This window comes from Moschus berezovskii, chromosome 14, assembly GCF_049115385.1.
Source record: "Moschus berezovskii isolate FMDL1 chromosome 14, NW_MosBer_1.0, whole genome shotgun sequence".
Taxonomy (NCBI): Eukaryota; Metazoa; Chordata; class Mammalia; order Artiodactyla; family Moschidae; genus Moschus; species Moschus berezovskii.
The window spans coordinates 27,350,600-27,373,622 of record NC_142473.1 but is presented as its reverse complement, the minus strand read 5'-3'; positions in this window follow the sequence as shown (position 1 = coordinate 27,373,622).

Genomic DNA, 23,023 nt, shown 5'->3' with positions numbered 1-23,023 from the left:
TTTGGGTAAGAGGGAAAAATATATATTCCTTTCTCCTCCAACTATCTTTACTTCTCCAGTGCAATTCTGCCCAGCCCCCTCACTTCTGTTCCTCCGTGTGTTCTGTGGTTGTACTATGCCCATTGGTCGCAAACTAAAACACCATCAGGCACTGACCCCAGTACCAAGGAAAGCAGCCTAGTGGGTAGAGCCAACACTAATTTAGGTTCCTCCTGGCTCATCTGTATCCTTGAAGCCAGAAAAGGTCTCATTCATGGAGCCCATGCCCACTTGTATCACCTTCTCCCCTAACCGCAAGCACCTTGGGGAGTGAGAGAATAGCTAAGAAAAGGAGGAAGCAAGAAGGCAGCCATTCACCATGAAAGGCGAAGGCAATCATCCCATTACCACTATTCCCACCATCACTGCTTCTCCTCAAAAAGAGCCAAACTCTTCTCTCCTTGACACAACCATTGCATCACACCTCTTGAGAATCCTTTGGAACCATCCCCAAAAAACACAGCACCAAAGAGGATCGCATGGCTGTCCTACACTAGTGACAAAATCCCAAAGAACTCTGAATTTGAAGTCAGTATGAGTCTAAATGCCTCCACCCCCACCCTGCACACACCTTCCAAACACTGGCAGTCATTTCTTCCCTTGTCCTGCCACTCCAGGGGTGCCAAGAGTTTCACAGAACCCGAGAGCTCCAGGGGGTGGGGGTGGGGATCCCAGGAGACATAGAGTTCATTCCAGTCACTGGCTCCGAAAGAGAAATTCCTTGCATCAGCAAGAACTGTGGATTGAGCAGACTTGTTCCAGGATGGGTGACTCTCTCCAGCCACCATCTGTCCTTGCAACAGCGAAGGAGCAATCAGGAAGGAAGATTCCACTCAGTGACTCTCTGAGCAGGGGACAAATGTGACAAACAGCAGACCTCTGGTTCGAACTACCTTTCCTTGACTCCACACCCTCTGCATGCGTGTGTGCTAAGTTGCTTCAGTCATGTCTGACTCTTGGTGACTTCGTGAATGTAGCCCACCAGGCTCCTCTGTCCATGGGATTTTCCTGGGAAGAATACCGGAGTTGGCTTGCCATGCCCTCCTCCAGGGGATCTTCCCCACCCAGCAAGTGAACCTGTGTCTCTCATGTCTCCTGCATTGGCAGGTGGGTTCTTTATCACTAGCACCACCTGGGAAGCCCCACTCCCACTGTCCCACCACAAATATCACTCTAAATAAATGTTTACTGAAAGAATGGGATCAGTAAACAAGAAATAGCTCATACAACTCAATATCAAAGAGGAAAACCCAATCAAAAAATGGACAGACGAGATGAATAAATATTTTTCCAAAGAAGACATGCAGATGGTTAACAAGCCATCAGCATTGCTAGATATTAGAAAAATGCAAACCAAACAACAATGAAATACCACCTCACACTGTCAGAATGAGTATTATCAAGAAGTCTACAGATAACAAATGCTGGAGAGAATGTGGAAAAAGGGAACCCTCATACACTGTTGGAGGGGATATAAATTGGTGCAGCCACTATGGAAAACAGTGTGAAAGTTCCTCAAAAAACTAAAAATAAGACTATCATACATGTGTGCGAAGTCGATTTGGTCGTGTCCAGTAGCTGTCATGCTCCTCTGTCCATAGGATTCTCCAGATAAAAATACTGGAGTGGGTTGCCATGCCTTCCTCCAGGGGATCTTCCCAACCCAAGAATCAAACCCATGTCTCTTATATCTCCTGCATTGGCAGGTGGGTTCTGTACCACTATTGCCACCTGGGAAGCTCAGAACTACCATATGATCCAGCAATTCAACTCCTTGGTATGTATCTGGAAAAAAAATGAAACACTACTTTGAAAAGATACATATACCTCCATGTTCATAGAAGTGATACTTATGGTAGCTAAGATATGAAGCAAACTTCCTCCATCAACAGAGGAACAGATAAAGACGTTACAGTACATATGTGTATATATATATATATAGAGAGAGAGACACACACACAAGGGCTTTCCTGGTGGCTAAGATGGTAAAGAATCTGTCTGCAATGCATGAGATCTTGATTCGATCCCTGGGTTGGGAAGATCCCTGGAGAAAGGAATGGCAACCCACTCCAGTATTCTTGCCTGAAGAACTCCATGGAGAGAGGAGTCTAGCAGGCTACAATCTATGGGGTCTCAAAGACTCAGACATGACTGAGTGACTAACAGCTATGTAGGTATATAAATAGATGCAATGGAATATTACTCAGCCATAAAAAGAATGAAATACTGTTATATGCAGCAACATAGGTGGACTTAGACAATATTTTACTTAGTGAAATAAGTTAGAGAAGGACAAATACTGTATTAGATCACTAAAAATGGAAACTAAGAGATGACACACAAGAGTATTTAGGCAAAACAGAACAGAATCACAGATATAGAAAACAAATTAGTGGTTACCAGTGGAGAGAGGGAAGCAGGGGTCAAATTAAGGGTATGGGATTAAGAGATACAAACTGTTATGTATAAAATAGACAAGCAAGCAGGCTATATTGTACATCACAGAGAAATAAAACCATTTTCTCATGACAAATTTTAACTGAGTATACAAAGTATGCAGAGGAGACAGTTATAGGTCTGACGAGTAAAGTCAATTTTTAAGACTTTCTTACAGAGAACCTTTGTCTATTGTATCTCAGGTCAGCCTCAGAAGCCAATCTTTCTTGGTTTGTATCCTTCTATCCTTGATTACCGACTCGATGGACATGAGTTTGAGTAAACTCCGGGAGTTGATGATGGACAGGAAGGCCTGGCGTGCTGAGATTCATGGGGTCGCAAAGAGTCGGACACGACTGAGCGACTGAACTGAACTGAACTGATCCTTGATTAATTGAGAAGATTCTATTTTATTTTCAATTCCATCCTGTCTTTGTCCAGGAAACTCAGGCACCCTGGCATCAAGCCCAGTTCTACAGTAGCTTCCCCTGGCATCTTGGTTCCCCCTCTGGACTTAGGAGTAGCAGCCCCCAGAAGTCAGAAGAAGAGGCCAGCCTGTACCCTGGATCTGAGGCTCGTAACTTTCTAATCTCTTTCCCTAGTGGCCTTTCCTTACTCCTTTCAAGGTCTGGTTCCTATCTGACTTTGCTTATGCTGCATATGACAAAATAGGGTGAGAAAATTCCATATTCCTAGTTTACCATTTTTCTGTTTCCTAGTTAATTTCAAGTTGCTTTTCCTCTTATGATTTATAAGCAAGTGAATGAGGAAGTTACTGCTCTTATTAGAAATGCTTTGAGTCATGCATTGCCTCCCTGGGTCAGAGTACAGACTCTGGCTTATCAGGTGGCGACATTTTTTACCTACTTTGTCCACTAAAGTACTGAGAACACAAACAGTTTCTGTGTGCAATTAACTTTACAATGGCACGAGGGAATTTGGAGCAATAAACAAGTGCTTCCCAACTTCTCAGCATCTTGACCTGCCCTCCATTCCTGCCCCCGTCACCTGCCACTTGTGTGCTTTCCTGTTTGTTAATGTCTCCCTCAAATGAGATGCTCAGAGCAGAGCTCAATATGCCAGAAGAGGTCTGGATGAGGGAGAGTCTGTGAGGCCATCGCCACTTTCACTTGGGATGCTGCCAGTTATCCCTTTCAGTCCAGGGTCACATAGACCAGCAACTGGCTGAGCTAGAGCTAAAGTCTCAGTACGATGGGCCTCTCCTCATCAGACCTATCTCCTTGTCTGAACTCGCTTGGAAAACCTGATGTGAGGAAATGAGCAGGGAAATAGAATGCTCATGTTGCATAATGATTGCTGAAGGATCTTTTAAATAAGTCACTAAGTGCATATAAATGTTTCTGTGTTCATTTATTTATTCAAGCACCTCTGGATTCCAGGGCTTATTCTAGACACAAGTGAATGTGTGCGTGGCTCAGTTGTGTCTGACTCTTTGCAATCCCATGGACTATAGTCTGCCAGGCTCCTCTGTCCGTGGGATTCTCCAAGCAGGAATACTAGAGTGGATAGCTGTTCCTTTCCCCAGGGGATCTTCCCTACCCTGGGATCAAACCTGGGTCTCCTGCATTGCAGGCAGATTCTTTACCATCTGAGCCCATGGGAGAGCCCCTATTCTGGACACAATCAGGTGGTAAATAAGATACTAGCTCTCTCCTCACAGGTAAAGCAAGAAGAAAGCCTGAAGAGCAATCGTTATTACATACGATCTCTGTGACAGTGGCTTTGCTCACGTACTTTTATTTAATTCTCACACAACTCTCTGAAAAGGTGGAAGAAGTCCCACAGTTTGTCCAAGGACCTGAGCCTAGAGCTGTCCAGCCCCGTATCAGTCAGGATAAGCTAGATTCTGCAGCAGTAACAGCCAATTTTCAAGTCTCAGGGCTTAAAAATAACAATGGTGTGTTATATGAGTTTAGGATTCTCTTCTGTACTGTCCTCACTAGGGGACCACATCTGAAAGCGGTGTCATCTCCAGGCTTCCGTGATTAGGGAAGCAGAAGAAAAAAGAAAGAGTGGTGTGGCAAGTCACATGTAGGCTTCTAAACATCCCCCTCCTAAAGTGGCTGCATCACTTACACTTTCATTTCCTTGAACATAAGAAGTCATAGAGACATTATTACCTTCAGGGGGTCAGAGAGGTGAAAATCTGTTGTGCCTAAAAGGAGAATCAGAAATACTTAATGAACATCCTGATAACTACCACAGGCTCCAAAGCCTAAGTTGCATTCCACTACACTGTACTTGAAACTAGCTGGGAAGATTAACTGCTTTCAAAGGGGCTAGGGGCAGGAAAGCATAAATCTAAAGAGTTAGAAGCCACTACCAACAGAAGATCAAAATCGGGAATGAAGAAAGTTATCCTTGAAATATGCATGAACATCAGTGAGGAATGGGATCCTTTGGACACAACTCAGATACACCTAGCAAATTTACAAGCACCTACAGAATACACACAAGAAATGAGGCCCTTATATCATGAGATCTTTTAGGATTTTAATAACTAGGACTTAGTTCAAAGTCCTCTTATATAATATCCAATTTATGGCTAAAATTTATATTATGACAAGATTTCTGAATATAAGGAAAGAGCTTACCACTTTTCCTAGTCTTATGGATGAGAACACTGGGGACTGGAGTTGATTCCTACTCATTTCTGAAACAACAGTCTAGCAATAAGCTATAAATTTAGAACGGATAAACACGCATAAGAAAGCCAAGCTTTGGAGGACTGCAGAGCCCCCACACCGGTGGAGATAAGCCATTATAGAAGAGTCTAGGACTCAAGATAAAGCCTCACTCTTTCCTAGGCATAAATGTGGACTCATGGGGGGTTCAGATGAGATCACTACACACTGAACCCCATATTGTTTGTCTAGTAACATTATGCTTAATCACTGAGGAGTTTAATTACTTAAAGTCAGACTCCAAACATCACAGAAGAGTCCTCCTAGGCCATCTTCATTTTAGATACACACACACACACACTTTTTCTACTCTTGTTCACATTAAAGAGAAAATTCTGCATTCTCAAATTGCTTGTGAGTTTAAATCCCAGGATTGCAGAATGATGTAACTACATGGCAATATAGGCATTACCTGGGGAAACATGGCAAAGCTAAAACACCATCAGCAGACTTGAGCTAACTCGACTGTCCTCCATCTAGCTTCTCCAAGGTGCTCCAGGAAAAAGGGACTTGCTTGACTTAGTAGTGTCACTGCTCATTTGCTCATATAGGTTGTTGGGCTGGTGACGAATGCATTTCGGAGCTACCATCTACTGCAGCTGTTTGACACGTGCTCTCCTAGGCCTGTATTTTAATATTGTTTTACACTTAAGGAAATTAAAAAGATAAGCATATTGATATAAACATACATACATGTTCTGTATTCCTAACACAAACACTATAGATCTTTCAATCTTTAATTAATTTTTCAATCTTTTAATCTTCTAAAATAATCACTGTGTTTAGACCTGGGGATTGCTGTTATCCTCCACTCGGGCAAATAACCAGAGCAAATGCAACCACATGCAACATGAACTTGACATACAAAGAATACTAATTGAGCACTTGCTATATGCCAGGTGCTAAACTGGGTGCTGCCATTCTATCAACAATTGCTTGCACTTATTCAAACTTGTTTTATCCCGAGTAAAGATGTTTGCTTACTATGCTAGTAATTTATTAAAAATTCATTAGCTTAAAATCAGAAAGATACCTCCCAATAAGACTAGCCTGTTCTTTTGCATAAAGTGTCAGATATAGTAAATGGGTTTATTAAGAGCATACTAAGGAAGAAGGCAGGTTCATTACCTTTATTTATTTTTTAAATGAGAAACCATGTGTCTACTAATCTTCCTAACAGAATTCTTCCTTTCACTGTCATTTCTCTACCCAAGAATGGAACAGGGGCGTTGTCTGGGGGACCAAGCCTAAACCTAGCTTTCTGGACTTCAAGTCTCCACCTCACTAACTTAATTTCTCACTGTTTTCTGGTAGGAATTCTCTATTAAGTTCAAATCATTTCCTTCTGTTCCCCCTACACATGGCCTGCTAACTCATTTAACCACTCACAAAACATTTATGGAAGACTTGCTTCCCCTGGCAGGCTCTGTGATGGGGCCTGGAGATGAATAGATGGTTTTTGTTTGTAGGACGCTCAAATCAAGGGTGTGAGACGGGGAGACAGATCCACAATCAAATAATCACAAATGATGCACGATGGACGTGGGGGCCCTGAGGAGGGGATAATCGTGTGTGTACGGGAAAGAGTGTGTTGAAGGAGAGGTCAAGGACAGCTTCAGGGAGGGGAGCCTGGTTGAGCTGGCCATTGGACATTTGCCAAGTGAGCAAGTGGAAGTGGTATTTTGGGCAGAGGGTGTGTTCTGTTCAAAGGAATGCTGCACAGCCTATGCTGCTCCTCATGCCTTGCCTTCCCTCTCATCTTCTATGCTGTTAAACTCCGTCTCATCCTCATCCCTGGGCCAGCAGCATGCATTCTTTAGACTGGGAGGAAGCCTAGAGATCATGTAGCCCAAGTACTTTGTTTCACCAAGATAGAATTTGAGGTGTAAAGTGTTACGTTGTGAATCACACTTTGACCCTCAGTCCACTGTCACCAAATGTGTCCCACACATATTTATTAGGCACCAACTGTGAGGTATCCAAAGACAAATTGAACTTGGGTTTTCTTTACCCCCGTGAGAATTTATTTCTCATTAGCAATACACAGCCTGGAGGTTAAGAACACTCTGGTGTCAGACAGACTGGAGTTTGAAGCCTGACCCTGTGACATTCCTGCTGGTGACCTTGCACGAGTTACTCATCCTCTCTAAAACTAAGTTTCTTCCTGTAAAAAAGAAGAGAACATTAGAATCCTAGTCATAGGTTTGCTATGAGAATTCAGTGTGACAACATTTGCAGAGCACGAAGCACATAACAAATCTTGGTGATGAATTATACGTCTAAAGATAATATGGGAAAAAAAGGGAGAGTACAGACTAGGTTCTCAATTTTTAAAAAGCCATATGATGAATGAATTAAAATTTCAAGTGCAAGGTCTTTACCTGATCAAAAATTAGTACAGAGTTCCTTGAGAATCTAGATTCCTCTAAGCTTTGTGTCAGGCCAAATTGAAATGGAGATTTCCCCCACTGAGGTCCAGTAACCTCTTGCGATATAATGAATCCTAATTACTTCATTAAGCATCATACCGTCTTAAAATTGGTAGGTCTGAACAGCTTTCTGAACAAAGTCAGCGGCTCTGTAAGAGAAGAGCTGCTTCCTGATTTTATGGGTCACACCCCTTTAGTCATTTATACTCTGCTTCACGCCATCTGGGCTCCACAGGGAATTATGGGACCATCTCCTGCTAGGTGAAACATGGTCAGGAAAAAGACAACATCATTCTTGAGGGAAGAACAAGAGTGAAGTAAGGGGGCTTCCGTGGTGGCTCAGGGGTAAGGAGTCTGCCTGCCAGTGTAGGGGACACTGGTTTGATCCCTGGTCCAGGAAAATTCCACATGCTGTGGGGCAAAAAAGCCCATGAACCACAGCTATTGAGCTTGTGCTCTACAGCCTGGGAGCTGCAACTACTGAGCCCACGCATTGCAACTACTGAAGTCCACGGGCCCTAGAGTGCATGTTCCACAACAAAAGAAGCCACTGCAATGAGAAGCCTGCACACCGCAACTAGAGTAGTCCTCGCTCTCCACAACTAGAGAAAAGCCTGTGCAGCAGTGAAGACCCAGCACAGCCAAAAATAATACATAAAAAAATAAAATTATTTTTAAAAAGAGACAGAAAAAATAATTTTAAGAAACGAATGAAGGAGGGAAGACGTGAAGAGATAGACTGTGATGCCACGTAAGATAGAACTTTTGAATAGTGAATGAAATTGACTGCCTTCCAAGTAGTGCAGGGTCTCATGGCTACAGGAGTTCCAGAGGAGATAGGACCAGTTGGCATCAGTTTGCAGGAGAAGGTTGTGGAAGTGACTGGGAAGGAGAATCAGCAGTACTTACTTCCCATTCAATACGTTTCTATAATTCTATTAAGCCATTCAAGGAAATGTTTATTGATAATCTATTATACAGTGTCTCCATTTAAAGTGCTAGGCAGACAGTAGTAAACAAGACAGTGGCCCCATCCTCACGCAAATTACATTCCAGGGAACTGCTAGGAATCCCTCAGTGAGGTAAGAAACAATGAGGCATCAGGGCCACTGAACTCTCTTTTTTTGGTGTGGAGATAAGAGTTGCCAGGTCATGAGAGGAAGAATCTTCAATATGTCCCGCTTCTGTGTATGGAAATTAAGCAAGAGAAGTAACTGAGAATGCCATATATGGAAAAATAATGCAAAACTTAAAATTATTATTATTATTTGATTATTGGCAGAACTTCACTAAAAAGGTACAGAGATACTTTCTTTTTTCAAAAAAGATGTATTATAGCTGATTTTATGTTGTGTTAGTTTCAGCGTCCAGCAAAGTGAATCAGTCACACATTACACATATCCTTTTTTAGACTCTATTCCCTTACGGGCTATCACAGAGTTTTGAGCAGAGTTCCCTGTGCTACACCGTAGATCCTTATTAGTTATCTGTTTTATGCATAGTAGTGTGTCTTTGTTGCTGTTCAGTTGCTTAGTTGTGTCCAACTCTTTGCGACCCCAGGGACTGCAGCACGCCAGGCTTCCCTGTCCTTCACCAACTCCTGGAGCTTGCACAAACTCATGTCCATTGAGTCAGTGATGCCATCCGACCACTTTGTCCTCTATTGTCTGCTTCTCCTCCTGCCTTCAATCATTCTGAGAATCAGGGTCTTTTCCAGTGAGTCGGCTCTCCACATCAGGTGGCCAAAGTATTGGAGCTTCAGCTTCAGCATCAGTCCTTTCAACAAATATTCAGGGTTGATTTCCTTTAGGATTGACATGTTTGATCTCCTTGCAGCCCAAGGGACTCTCAAGCGTCTTCTCCAGCACCAAAATTCGAAAGCATCAATTCTTCAGTGCTTAGCCTTCCTTATGGTCCAACTCTCACAGCCATACACTACTGCTGGGAAAACCAAAGCTTTGTCTATTTCTGTTTTGTAAGTAAGTTCGTTTGTAACATTTTTTTAGATTCCACATAAAAGCAATTTAGATTGTCATATTGAGTGAAATAAATCAGAGAATAATGCAAAACTTGAAATGCTGGCATTAACTAACTACAGCAGTCAATGCTAGAATCATCAAAATTCTCCAAGATAAAGTTACAGACCATGACCTACACATTTGCCTGGTTTTTATTTTATGTGTTGCACAGTCTAACCCCAACCTTTGACTCTGTAACCACCCTGGTTTGAGCTGGGGTTTGAACAGCTGCCCAGCCCATCAGTGCTTCAGTGTGTTTGAGCAATAACTCATGCAGAGACACTTAAGAGCTCGCACGTCCTCAATAGACTAAAAGCAAGAGAAATAAGATTCCATAGCAACAACATGTCACTTTAAATCATCAGTGCTGTTTCATGAACAATGTGAGAACTGCAATAGAAAATACGGCAGGGAGTAGGTCCAGTTCAGCAGATATGATTGGCTATTTTTTGGGAATTAGATCACTTTGGCCAGAGAGACCACAAAACTGCTCATTTTTATTAGCTAAGCTGTTGAATCTAGAAAGCTAGAAAAATTTGCCATCATTTGCTACTTTGTCTTTCACTGAAAAAATAATAGGGGGTTTTATTTTCCTCCCTTGTTCTTTGCATGGAGATATCAGTGCTGATGGAGACAGCCAGCATGAACTCGGAGCAAGGGAGCTTGAATGCTGTAACTGAAAACCTTTGCTGATTTGATTAAGGTTTTGCTTATTATGATAAATATTCCAGCAGCCAAAAAGTAGCTAGTAAACATTTGAGGGACTGAGCCGGACTTACCTCATTGTGGGATTTGCTAATCATCCAATTTTGTTTAAAAAAAAAGAAAATGTACTCAAAGTGAGCTTTCATATACATGGAAGCTTGGAGCAGGCTACACTGGCTCAGTAAGGACTCTGACCACAAACACTGCTTAGAGCAAATATAATCTTAGACAGAAACAACTTTCCAACACAAACAGCAAATGGAAGCTTCTTGGAAATTACTTGATAAACTGTTAAAATAATAACTGCTTATCTTTGAGTTGGCTTAGGACTGCAGTGCTGGAAATGACACAGCTGAAGATCAAAGCAAGCATTTCTTGCAGTGTAGCTGAACAAGAAGACGGTTGTTTCAGTCATTTGTTTAGGAGGGATGGGGGAGTGGGATTCAGTTCTCATGTATAAAAAAGAAGAGGGCCGGTGTGTGCTCATATATTTCAGAGCCATAAAAAATGAAGACTGATTTAAAATTCAGACAGCTTCTCTCTTTCTTCCCTGTTTTGACAATAGACAGCTGTGTCCCTATATGTGTTCCTCTTAGGGAAGTTTTGTTCTAGGGAGTCCTCTGTGCTCCAAAGTAATAAACATGAATGGTTTCTGCTAATGGTTTTGCCATAGGTGGCTCCAAGATGGCTGAACAGTCCTACAGGTATTTTTAAGTCTAAAAGCAAACCTTTGTAAAATCTCCCTCTCGGTTTTATTCCCTAAGTCTCTTCACAATTCTCTGAGGACTTCCCCACGTATGGTGGGCCCCTCTTGTTAAAATTTACCAGGGTAATAGGTGTACATAAGCTGCTAACCAATGTCTTTTAACCAATTCTTTTTGACTTGATATCTTGGTGGAATTGTTAGGTAGATTATTTTGTCATCTTATAAGGGGATTCAATTGAGTATTTATACCTGTGGATATAAAAATAGGCATTTAAAATTATTTATTATCTTTATTCTATGAAGAAAAGAGTGCAACTAATCTTCTTTGTACACTGTATGTATTACCTCAGTTAATTTTCACAGTAATACTACAAGGTAAGCTTTACCTACATTGTCCGTATTTTACTGATTAAAAAAACAGATAAAGCAGATGTTCAGATAAATAATTTGGCTTCTGGTTTATTCTCTACACAGCAAAGTAGTCTTTAAAAAGCATAAATCAGAGTGCTTTCATCGAAGATGTAGTAACGATGACTAGATTTACCCTCCAATCTGAAACAGTTAAAAATTGAGCAAAATGTATGAAGCAATTATTTTTTAAGATATTGGGCATCAGGCAACTAGGTACAGTGATCCCTGAAAAATAAGAAATAAAAACGATGGTCTCAGCAGTGCTCTAGTTACCTACCTCCTATTTCTAGATGTTTACTCTCAAGGTGCGGGGACTCCCTGACGTGAGGATCTAGAACAGGAAGCCCAGGGAAACCAAAGGAACTTAGAACAAATTATGGAAGAAGAGAAAACATGTGCAAAACAAGTCTGGTATTTTGTAGAAGTTCCATCAAGTCTTCAGCCAAGTATGCATCAGTTCAGACATGTGAGGAAAAGGACCACAAATGGATTATAGGGAACAACCATTGGAGGTGATAGAGAAACAGGAAGAATTTCTTTCCCAAACAGACAGAGTGAAAAACCTTACAATTAATGGGGCATTGAGTGGGTGTTGATCAATATACTCAAAAACTTTTTGCCTCCAAAATAAAGCATAATTAGCCCTATACCAAATATTACTCTGGCCTCACTTAACAAAACTTAAAAACAAGAAATGAAAGGATCAAGATGTTTCCAAGTAACTTTTTTGTGTCTCAGAACAAAGTTAGGAATAGCCACAGGAATATAAAAATATTCAGCACCCAACAAAATAAAATTCACAATGTCTAATAAAAAATTAATGTGTGCAAAAAGGGCATAAAATACAAACTAATAATGAAAAATAAATAAATTAAACAGACCCAGAAATGATACAGATGATAGAATTCACAAAATATTAAAACAGTTATTATAATTATATTCTATATGTTCAAGAAGTCAGAAGAAAGATTGAACATTTAAGTAGACAAGGAAGCTATAAAAAGGCCCAAACTGAACATCCAGTCATGAAAACAATAACATCTAAAATGAAAAATACCTGGAGGCAGTGATATTAACAACAGATTAAACAGTGCAGAAGAAAAGATGACAGAACTTTAAGACACAGCAATAGAAACTATCCAAAATTAAACAAAGAGAGCTCTGAGCTGTGTGTGACAACTGCACACAAGCCTACACACCTATAATTATTAATACAGCCATTAAAGTGAGAGGGGCTAAATAATACTTGAAAAAATAATGGCAAATATTTTAAAATATGATGCAACCTATAATTGCATGGATCCGAGAATCCCAATTAACTCCAGGTGCAAAAAGCATGAATAAAAAAAATTACCGAGGCACAGCATAATCAAATTTCTCAAAGTTAGTGTTAAAGAGAATATGTTACAAGTACACAGAGAATAAAAGACATGTTACCTATAGAGGATCAAGATAAGAATGAGAGCGGATTTCCAGGCAAAAGATTCAGTTCAGTTCAGTTCAGTCGCTCAGTCGTGTCCGATCTCTGTGACCCCATGAATCACAGCACGCCAGGCCTCCCTGTCCATCACCAACTCCCGGAGTTCACTCAAACTCATGTCCATCGAGTCGGTGATGCCATCCAGCCATCTCATTCTCCGTCGTCCCCTTCTCCTCCCGCCCCCAACCTTTCCCAGCATCAGAGTCTTTTCCAGTGAGTCAACTCGTCGCATGAGGTGGCCAAAGTTTTGCAGTTTCGGCTTTGGCATCAGTCCTTCCAATGAACACCCAGGACTGATCTTCTTTAGAATGGACTGGTTGGATCTCCTTGCAGTTCGAGGGACTCTCAAGAGTCTTCTCCAGCACCACAGTTCAAATGCATCAATTCTTCAGCGCTCAGCTTTCTTCACAGTCCAACTCTCACATCCATACATGACCACGGGAAAAACCATAGCCTTGACTAGATGGACCTTGGTTGGCAAAGTAATGTCTCTGCTTTTTAATATACTATCAAGTTTGGTCATAACTTTCCCTCCAAGGAGTAAGCATCTTTTAATTTCATGGCTGCAATCAGCATCTGCAGTGATTTCGGAGCCCAAAAAATAAAGTCTGACACTGTTTACACTGTTTTTCCATCTATTTCCCATGAAGTGATGGGACCAGATGCCACGATCTTTGTTTTCTGAATGTTGAGCTTCAAGCCAACCTTTTCACTCTCCTCTTTCACTTTCATCAAGAGGCTTTTGAGCTCCTCTTCACTTTCTGCCATAAGGGTAGTGTCATCTGCATATTTGAGGTTATTGATATTTCTCCCAGAAATCTTGATTCCAGCTTGTGCTTCTTCCAGCCCAGCGTTCCTCATGATGTACTCTGCATAGAAGTTAAATAAGCAAGGTGACACTATACAGTCTTGACGTACTCCTTTTCCTATTTGGAACCAGTCTATTGTTCCATGTACAGTTCTGACTGTTGCTTCCTGACCTGCATACAGGTTTCTCAAGAGGCAGGTCAGGTGGTCTGGTATGCCCATCTCTTTCAGAATGTTCCACAGTTTATTGTGATCCACACAGTCAAAGGCTTTGGCATAGTCAATGAAGCAGAAATAGATGTTTTTCTGCAACTCTCTTGCTTTCTCCATGATCCAGCAGATGTTGGTAATTTGATCTCTGGTTCCTCTGCCTTTTCTAAAACCTGCTTGAACATCTGGGAGTTCATGGTTCACATATTGCTGAAGCTTGGCTTGGAGACTTTTGAGCATGACTTTACTAGCGTGTGAGATGAGTGCAATTGTGCGGTAGTTTGAGCATTCTTTGGCATTGCCTTTCTTTGGGATTGGAATGAAGACTGACCTTTTCCAGTCCTGGGGCCACTGCTGAGTTTTCCAAATTTGCTTGCATATTGAGTGCAGCACTTTCACAGCATCATCTTTCAAGATTTGAAATTGCTCAACTGGAATTCCATCACCTCCACTAGCTTTGTTCGTAGTGATGCTCTCTAAGGCCCACTTGACTTCACATTCCAAGATGTCTGGCTCTAGGTCAGTGATCACGTTATCGTGACTATCTTGGTCATGAAGATCTTTTTATTGAAGCTTAAAAATACTGAAATAAAATTAAGCCAGAATTTAACACCCAGGGAAAATTACTTTTCAAAATGACAGCAAAAAAAGCATTTTTTCTGAAAGAATTTATCACCAGTAGACTTGGACTACAAAAATATTGAAGGATGTCATTTAGGTAGAAGGCAATGATACTGGAGGAAATCTACACAAAGAAATGCAGACCACCAGAACTCAGTTAAATAAAAAATACTTTTTCTTATGGCTCATATCTCCTTAAAAAATAATTGACCATTAAAAATAAAACTAATAAAAATATTATCATGAAGGTTATAACATACAATATAAAATTTATTACTGAAAAAAACACATAAGAAAGAACAAGAGAAACAGAGCAAATAGATATAAAGTTTTTACTGTGTACATGAAATGGTATTATATCACTTTGAGGCAGATGTTAAAGATGTATATTATAAATCCTAAAGCAAGCACTACAATAATTCACAAAGAGTTATAACTAATAAACCAACGATATAGATCAAATGTAACCATTAAAATATCTAGTTTCTTAACAAAAAGAAAAATAAAGAAGAGAAAAAACATGAGACAAATAGAAAACAAATATCAAGATAGAATATTTATACTCCAATATCTTTTAAAAAACCATACTATGTGCTTTTAAAAAATTTAATATTTTAAATTTAGACTTTTAAAAAATCTAAATATTTCAGAAGGCAAAGATGATTAGTTTGGATAAAAGAGCAAGAATTATACTTTGTCTGCAATAAACCCACTTTAAATATAAAGATATGAATAGATTAGAAGTCACCTGATACAAAGAGCTGAGTCATTGGAAAAGATCCTAATGCTGGGAAAGACTGAGGGCATGAAGAGAAGGGAGTCGCTGAGGATGAGATGGTTGGATGGCATCATTGACTCAATGTACATGAGTTTGAACAAACTCTGGGAAATACTGAAGGTCAGGGAAGCCTGGTGTGCTGCAGTCCATGGGGTCGCAAAGAGGCAGACACGACTGAGCGACTGAACAATAGTAACAAAAAGGATTAAGGACTTACATTTCTTGATTTCAAGTCTTACTATAGAGCTACAGGAATTAAGACAGTATAGGTTTGGTGGAAAGTTAGACAGACCAAGGGAACAGAATACAGGGCCCAGAAACTGACCCACACATGTGTGGCTGGCTGACTTTTCACAAAAGTGCAAAGGCAATTCAGTGGAAAAGGACAGTCTTTTAGGAAACGGTGCTGCCACAAATGGCTTACACCTAGGTGTTTACCAAAGAAAAATAAAAGCATGTGTCCATACCAAGATGGGTATACAAATGGTCATAATGGTTGCGTTTATAAGAGCCCCAAACTAGAAACATTTCAAGTATCCATCAGCAGGTGAATGGACAAAAATAGTGGTAGGTCCATATAATGGAATACTGCTCAGCAATGTAAAAGAATAATCTATTAATATAGTCAACAACATGAATTAAACCCAAAGTAATTAAACTGAATGAAGGAAGTCAGACAAAACAAGAACATTACGTATGATTACTTTTATATCAAATTCTAGAAAATGCAACTGATTAGTAGCCACAAAAAGCAGATCAGTGGTTGCCTGGGTACATAGGTAGTGACTGAGGGGAAAATGAGGGAATGTTGCGAGTTTTCAGTATCTTAATTATCTTGGTGATTTCAAGGCTTTATATACATGTCAAAACATCAAATTTCATAGTTAAAATGTACTTAGTTAATTGTACATCAATCATACCTCAATAAACCAGCTTTTAAAATATATAAATTTGAACATGTCACCCCCTTGCTTAAATTCTGAATAATTGCTTATTACATTTAGAATAACATCTAAATTCTCTCATGAACTGCAATGAAACATCTGCATTGCATTTGTTTCCTAACACATCTGTTCTACTTCTTGATCAACACATGCTGGTGACACTTGCCCCCTTTAGGTTTTCTGCCCGTTAACTCTCCTATTTCGGGGTATTTTATGTGGTGTTCCTATACCTGGGACACTGCTCCCGTGTGCTCACGTGGTGAGGTTTTTCATTTTCAGATGCAAATCCACATCATCAGAGAAGTACTTCTGTTTCAGTAGTCTTTCCTCCAAATTTATTCTTTTTGAATATGAATATTTATTTGGTTGTGATCGGTCTTAGTTGTGGCATGTGGGAACTTCTTAGTTGTGGGATGCAGGGTCTAGTCCCTGACCAGGGAATGAACTTGGGTACCCTGCATTGGGAGCATGGAGTCTCAGCCACTGGACCACCAGCGAAGACCCCAAATTATTCTTTATCATTGCACCATATTTACTTAGTCATAGCACTTAGCAGAAGTTGTAGTTATACATTACTTCTTTATTTGCTTGTTTATGATCTGTCTCTCACTAGGCCATAAGCAGATAATATCTTATCACTTTGGCCATGTCAGTGACATGCTAACCTCCCACCATCTCCTTGCTGTCATGAATAATTACTCTAGCCTGACTATGCTCTCTCTGCTGCTGCATCACTTCAGTCATGTCCGACTCTGTGCGACCCCATAGATGGCAGCCCACCAGGCTCCACCATCCCTGGGATTCTCCAGGCAAGAACACTGGAGTGGGTTGCCATTTCCTTCTTCAATGCATGAAAGTGAAAAGTGAAAGTGAAGTCACTCAGTCGTGTCGGACTCTGCGACCCCATGGATGGCAGCCTACCAGGCTCCTCTGTCCATGGGATTTTCCAGGCAAGAGTGCAACCCACTCCAGTGTTCTTGCCTGGAGAATCCCAGGGATGGGGGAGCCTGGTGGGCTTCCGTCTAAGGGGTCACACAGAGTCGGACACGACTGAAGTGACTCAGCAGCAGCAGCAGTACTGGAGTGGGGTGCCATTGCCTTCTCCGATGTTCTCTCTAGTAATGGTTTTTCATACCAATCACCCTTAGGAGAGGGCATTTTTTGAACAACAACAAAAAAAATCAACTGATTTTCTGAATGTTTTATCTTAAAAATTAGAGCAAAAATCAATAACTTTGAAAGGCAAAGCTTTGATTTGTAAGATCTGAGCTTTGAGAAAAAAAGAAAAGGTGTTCTACGTCTTTGTTTCAATTGACACAGGATTTACATTCAGCAAAATGTACATATTTTGTTTTGAGAAATGTACATACCTGGGTAACTATACTACACTTAGAAAACATTTCCTTCACTAAGATGTCCTTTTCTAGTCAAGATTCTACCCACTCTTTCCAAGCAAAGCAACCACTGTTCAGATTTCTATCACAGTAGTATGGTTTGTCTATTCTAGAACTGTTCTAGATGGAATTTTACTTTTCTGTCTGGCTAATTCCATTCAACATAATGTCCGAATGTTGTCCATGTTGTTGCATATACAAGCAGTTTGTTCTTTTCATCTGTTAAGCGGTATTCCATGGTATGGATATATCACAGCTAGTTTACCCATCCCTCTGTTGATGGCTACATGAACTGGCCAGTTGTTAGCTATTTGAATAAAGCTATGTTATGAACATTCTTGTACAAAGATTTTGTGAACATATATTTTTCTTCGGTTAATACCTAGCAATTTATGGGCCATGGAATAGATGTATATTTTGTTTTATAAGAAATTGCTGAAATGTTTTCTAATGTAGTTGGATCATTTTACATCCCAACCATCATGTGTGAAAGTTCTAAGTAACCCACATTTTTATCAGTACTTTAGAATTTAGCCATTCTCATGGATATAAAGTGGTACCCCAACAGTGATTTTAATCTGTATTTATCTGGCATTCAGCATCTTTTCATGTGCTTTTTAGCTATTCATAGAACCTTCTTTATGAAGATACTGTTGAGGTCTTTTCGCCATTTAACAAAATTGGATTGTTTATATTATCAAAGTTATAGGAGTTTTTAAAAATATATTCTAAATCAAGTCCTTGGTTAGACATATGCACTGTGAGTGTCTTCTCCCACTATGTGACTTATGCTTTATTCTAACAGTGTCTTTCGAGAAGAGATCTTTATTATTTTTGCAAAGTTCAATTTAAGAAAAGGGTACTGAGAATCAAAAAGTTAAGTCCTAAAGAAAGTAGTATTATCATTTGTTTCTAGGTTATTTTTTCATTTTCTTTTTAATGTTTTCAGTGACCTGTTGGTTATTTAGAAGTGTGTTGTTTAGCCCCCATGTGTTTGTGTTTTTCTGACAGCATTTTCCCCCCTGTGGTTGATACCTAGTCTTACAGTGTTACAATCGAAAAAGATGTTGGATATGATTTCAATTTTCTTAAATTTATTGAGACTTGATTTGTGACCCAAGATGTGATCTATCCTGGAGAATGTTTCACACACACTTGAGGAAAAAGTATATTCTGCTGTTTTGGGATGGAATGTACCAAAGATATCAATTAGGTCCATCTAGTCTAATGTGTGTGTGATTTAAGGCTTGTGTTTCCTTATTAATTTTCTGTCCAGGTGATCTGTCCATTGTTGTAAGTGGGGTCTTAAAGTCTCCTACTATTATTGTGTTACTGTTTATTTCCCCTTTTATGGTTGTTAGCATTTGCCTTATGTATTAAGATGTCCCTATGTTGGGTGCATAAATATTTATAACTGTTATATCTTCTTTTTGGATTGACCCCTTGATCGGTATGTAATGTCCTTTATGCGATCGTATGATAATTATGTAACATCCTTCTTGTAACAGTTTTTATTTTAAAGTCTATTTTGTCTGATGTGAGCATTGCTACTCCTATGTTTTTTGATTCCCATTTGCATGTAATATCTTTTCATCTCTTGCTTTTCAGTCTCTATGTGTCCTTAGGTCTGAAGTGAGTCTCTTGTAAGCAGCATATACACAGGTTTTATTTCTGTATCCATTCAGCCAATCTGTGTCTTTTGGTTGTGGCCTTTAATCAATTTACATTTAAGGTAATTACTGATATATATGTTCCTGTTGCTATTTTCTTAATAGTTGAAAGTTTGGTTTTGTGGGTCTTTTTCTTTTCCTCTTATGTTTCCTGCTAGAGAATTTCCTTTAACATTTGTTATAAGGCTGGCTTGGTGGTGCTGAATTCTCTTAGCTTTTGGTTGTCTATAAATACCTAGAGACAAATGACAATGAAAACACAACCACCCAAAACCTAAGGGAGGCAGCAAAAGCAGTTCTAAGAGGGAAGTTTATAGCAATATAGGCTCACCTCAAGAAAAGAGAAAATATCAAATAAACAACCTAAACTTACATCTAAAGCAACTAGAAAAAAAAAAAAAACTCCACAAAGTTAATACGAGGAAAAAAATCATGAAGATCAGAGCAGAAATAAATGAAAATGAAGTAGACAATACCATAGATCAATAAAAGTAAAAGCTTGTTCTCTGAGAAGATAAACAAAATTGACAAACCACTAACCAGACTCATCAAGGAGAAAAGGGAGAAGACTCAAATCAATGAAATAAGAAATGGAAAAGGATAAGTCACAACAGACAATGCAGAAATACAAAGGATCATAAGAGACTACTTGGAAGGAAAGTTATGACCAGCCTAGATAGCATATTAAAAAGCAGAGACATTACTTTGCCAACCAAGGTCCGTCTAGTCAAGGCTATGGTTTTTCCCGTGGTCATGTATGGATGTGAGAGTTGGACTGTGAAGAAAGCTGATCGCCGAAGAATTGATACTTTTGAACTGTGGTGCTGGAGAAGACTCTTGAGAGTCCCTTGGACTGCAAGGAGATCCAACCAGTCCATTTTAAGGGAGATCGATCCTGGGTGTTCATTGGAAGGACTGATGCTAAAGCTGAAACTCCAATACTTTGGCCACCTCATGCGACGAGTTGACTCACTGGAAAAGACTCTGATGCTGGGAAAGGTTGGGGGTAGGAGGAGACGGGGACGACAGAGAATGAGATGGCTGGATGGCATCACCGACTCTGTGGACATGAGTTTGAGTGAACTCCGGGAGTTGGTGATGGACGTGCTGTGATTCATGGGGTCGCAGAGTCGGACACGACTGAGCGACTGAACTGAACTGAACTGAAGAGACCACTGTGAGCAACTGTCGCCAATAAAGTGAACAACACGGAAGAAGTGAACGAGCTCTTAGAAGAGTGCTCCCTTCCAAAACTGAACCAGGAAGAAACGGAAAACACGAACAGACCAATTCAAGCACCAAAACTGAAATGGTAATCAAAAATCTTCTAACAAAAGCCCAGGGTCAGATGGCCTCACAGGTGAATTCTACCAAAACTTTAGAGAAGAGCTAACACCTATTCTGCTCAAACTCTTCCATAAAAGTGCATAGGAAGGAAAATTCCCCCAAATCAGACAAAGATGCCATAAAAAAAGAAAGTTACAAAGAAATAACACTGATGAACACAGATGCAAAATTCTAGCAAACAGAATCCAGCAACACATTAAAAGAATCATACACCATGATCAAGTAGGATTTATTCCATGAATGCAAGGGTTCTTCAATGTAGGCAAATCAATCAGTGTGATACATTGTATCAACAAACTGAAAGATAAAAACCATATGATCTCAACAGATGCAGAGGAAACTTTCAACAAAACTCAATACTGATTTATAATGAAAACTGTCCAGAAAGTAGACACAGAAGGAACCTACCTCAACATAATAAAGGCCATATTCAATAAACCCGCAGCAAACATTATTCTCAATGGTGAAAAACTGAAAGCATTTACTCTAAGATCAGGAACAAGACAAGGGTGCACATTCCCACCACTGTTTTTCTACATAGTTTTTAAAGTCCTAGTCACAGCAATCAGAGAAGGAAAAGAAATAAAAGGAATCCTGATTGAAAAAGAGGTAAAACTCTCACTGTTCATAGATGACAATATACTATACATAGAAAATCCTAAAAATTCCACCAGAAAATTACTAGAGCTGATCAATGAATATAGTAAAACTGCAGGATAGAAAAGTAAGAAATCACGCACACAGAAATCCCTTGCACTCCTATACACTAGCGATGAAAAATCAGAAACAGAAGTTAAGGAAACAATCCCATTCACCATTGCAACAAAAAATACAATACCTAGGGATAAACCTACCTGAGCTTCCCAGGTGGCGCTAGTGGTCAAGAACCCACCTGCCAATGCATGAGTCATAGAGAGGTGGGTTCGATCCCTGGGCCAGGAAGATTCCCTGGAGAAGGGCATGGCAACCTGCTCCAGTGTTCTTTCCTGGAGAATCCCGTGGGGAGAGGAGCCTGGTGGGTTACATTCCATGCAGCGGCTAAAAGTCAGACACAACTGAAGTGACTGAGCACATGCATAAAACCTACCTAAAGAGACAAAAGACCTGTATGCAAAAAACTATAAGACACTGGTTAAAGAAATCAAAATGACACAAACAGATGGAGAGCTGTACCAAGTTATTGAATTGGAAGAATCAATATTGTGAAAATGACTATACTATCCAAAGTAATCCACAGATTCAATGCAATCCCTATCAATGTTATCTTTCACAGAAATAGAACAAAAAATGTCATAATGTGTATGGAAACACAAAAGACTCCAAACAACCAAAGAAATCTGGGAAAAGAAGAATGGAGCTTGAGGAATCAACTTTCATATAAGGTTGGAATGGAGCTGGAGGAATATAAGAATGGAGCTGGAGGAATCAATCTTCATATAAAAGATGCGAATAATTTTATCTTTGACAAAGGAGGCAAGGATATACAATGGAGAAAAGGTAGCCTGTTCAATAAGTAGTGCTGGGAAAACTGGACAGATACATGTAAAAAATGAAACTAGAACACTTTCCAGCACCATACACAAAGATAAACTCAAAATGGATTAAAGATTTAAATGTAAGTCCACAAACCATAAAGCTCTTAGAGGAAAATGTGGGCATTACACTCTTTGACATACATCACATCAAGATCATCTTTGACTGCCTCCCAGAGTAATGGAAATAAAAACAAAAGTAAACAAATGGGACTTAATTAAACTTAAAAGCTTTTGCACAGCAAAGGAAACAATAAACAAGATGAAAAGGCAACCCTCAGAATGGGAGAAAAGAATTGCAAATGAAACAATTGACAAAGGATTAATTTCCAAAATATACAAGCAGCTCATGCAACTCAATACCAGAAAATCAAACAACACATTCAAAAAATGGATGGAAGACCTAAACATATATTTTTCCAAAGAAGATATGCAGATGACCAACAAACACATGATAAGATGCTGTATGTCTCAGGAAACTCAAACAGGGACTCTGTATCAACCTAGAGGGGTGGGATGGGGAGGGAGGTTCAAGAGGGGATATATGTGTACCTATGACTGATTCATGTTGAGGTTTAACAGAAAACAGCAGAATTCTGTAAAACAATTATCCTTCAATTCAAAAACAAATAAATTAAAAAAGAAAAGAAAAAAAGAAAATCAAACAATCCATTCAAAAAATGGGTGGAAGACCTAAACATATGTTTTTCCAAAGAAGATATACAGATGGCCAACAAATGCATGATAAGATGCTCAACATCACTCGTTATTCAGTTCAGTTCAGTTCAGTC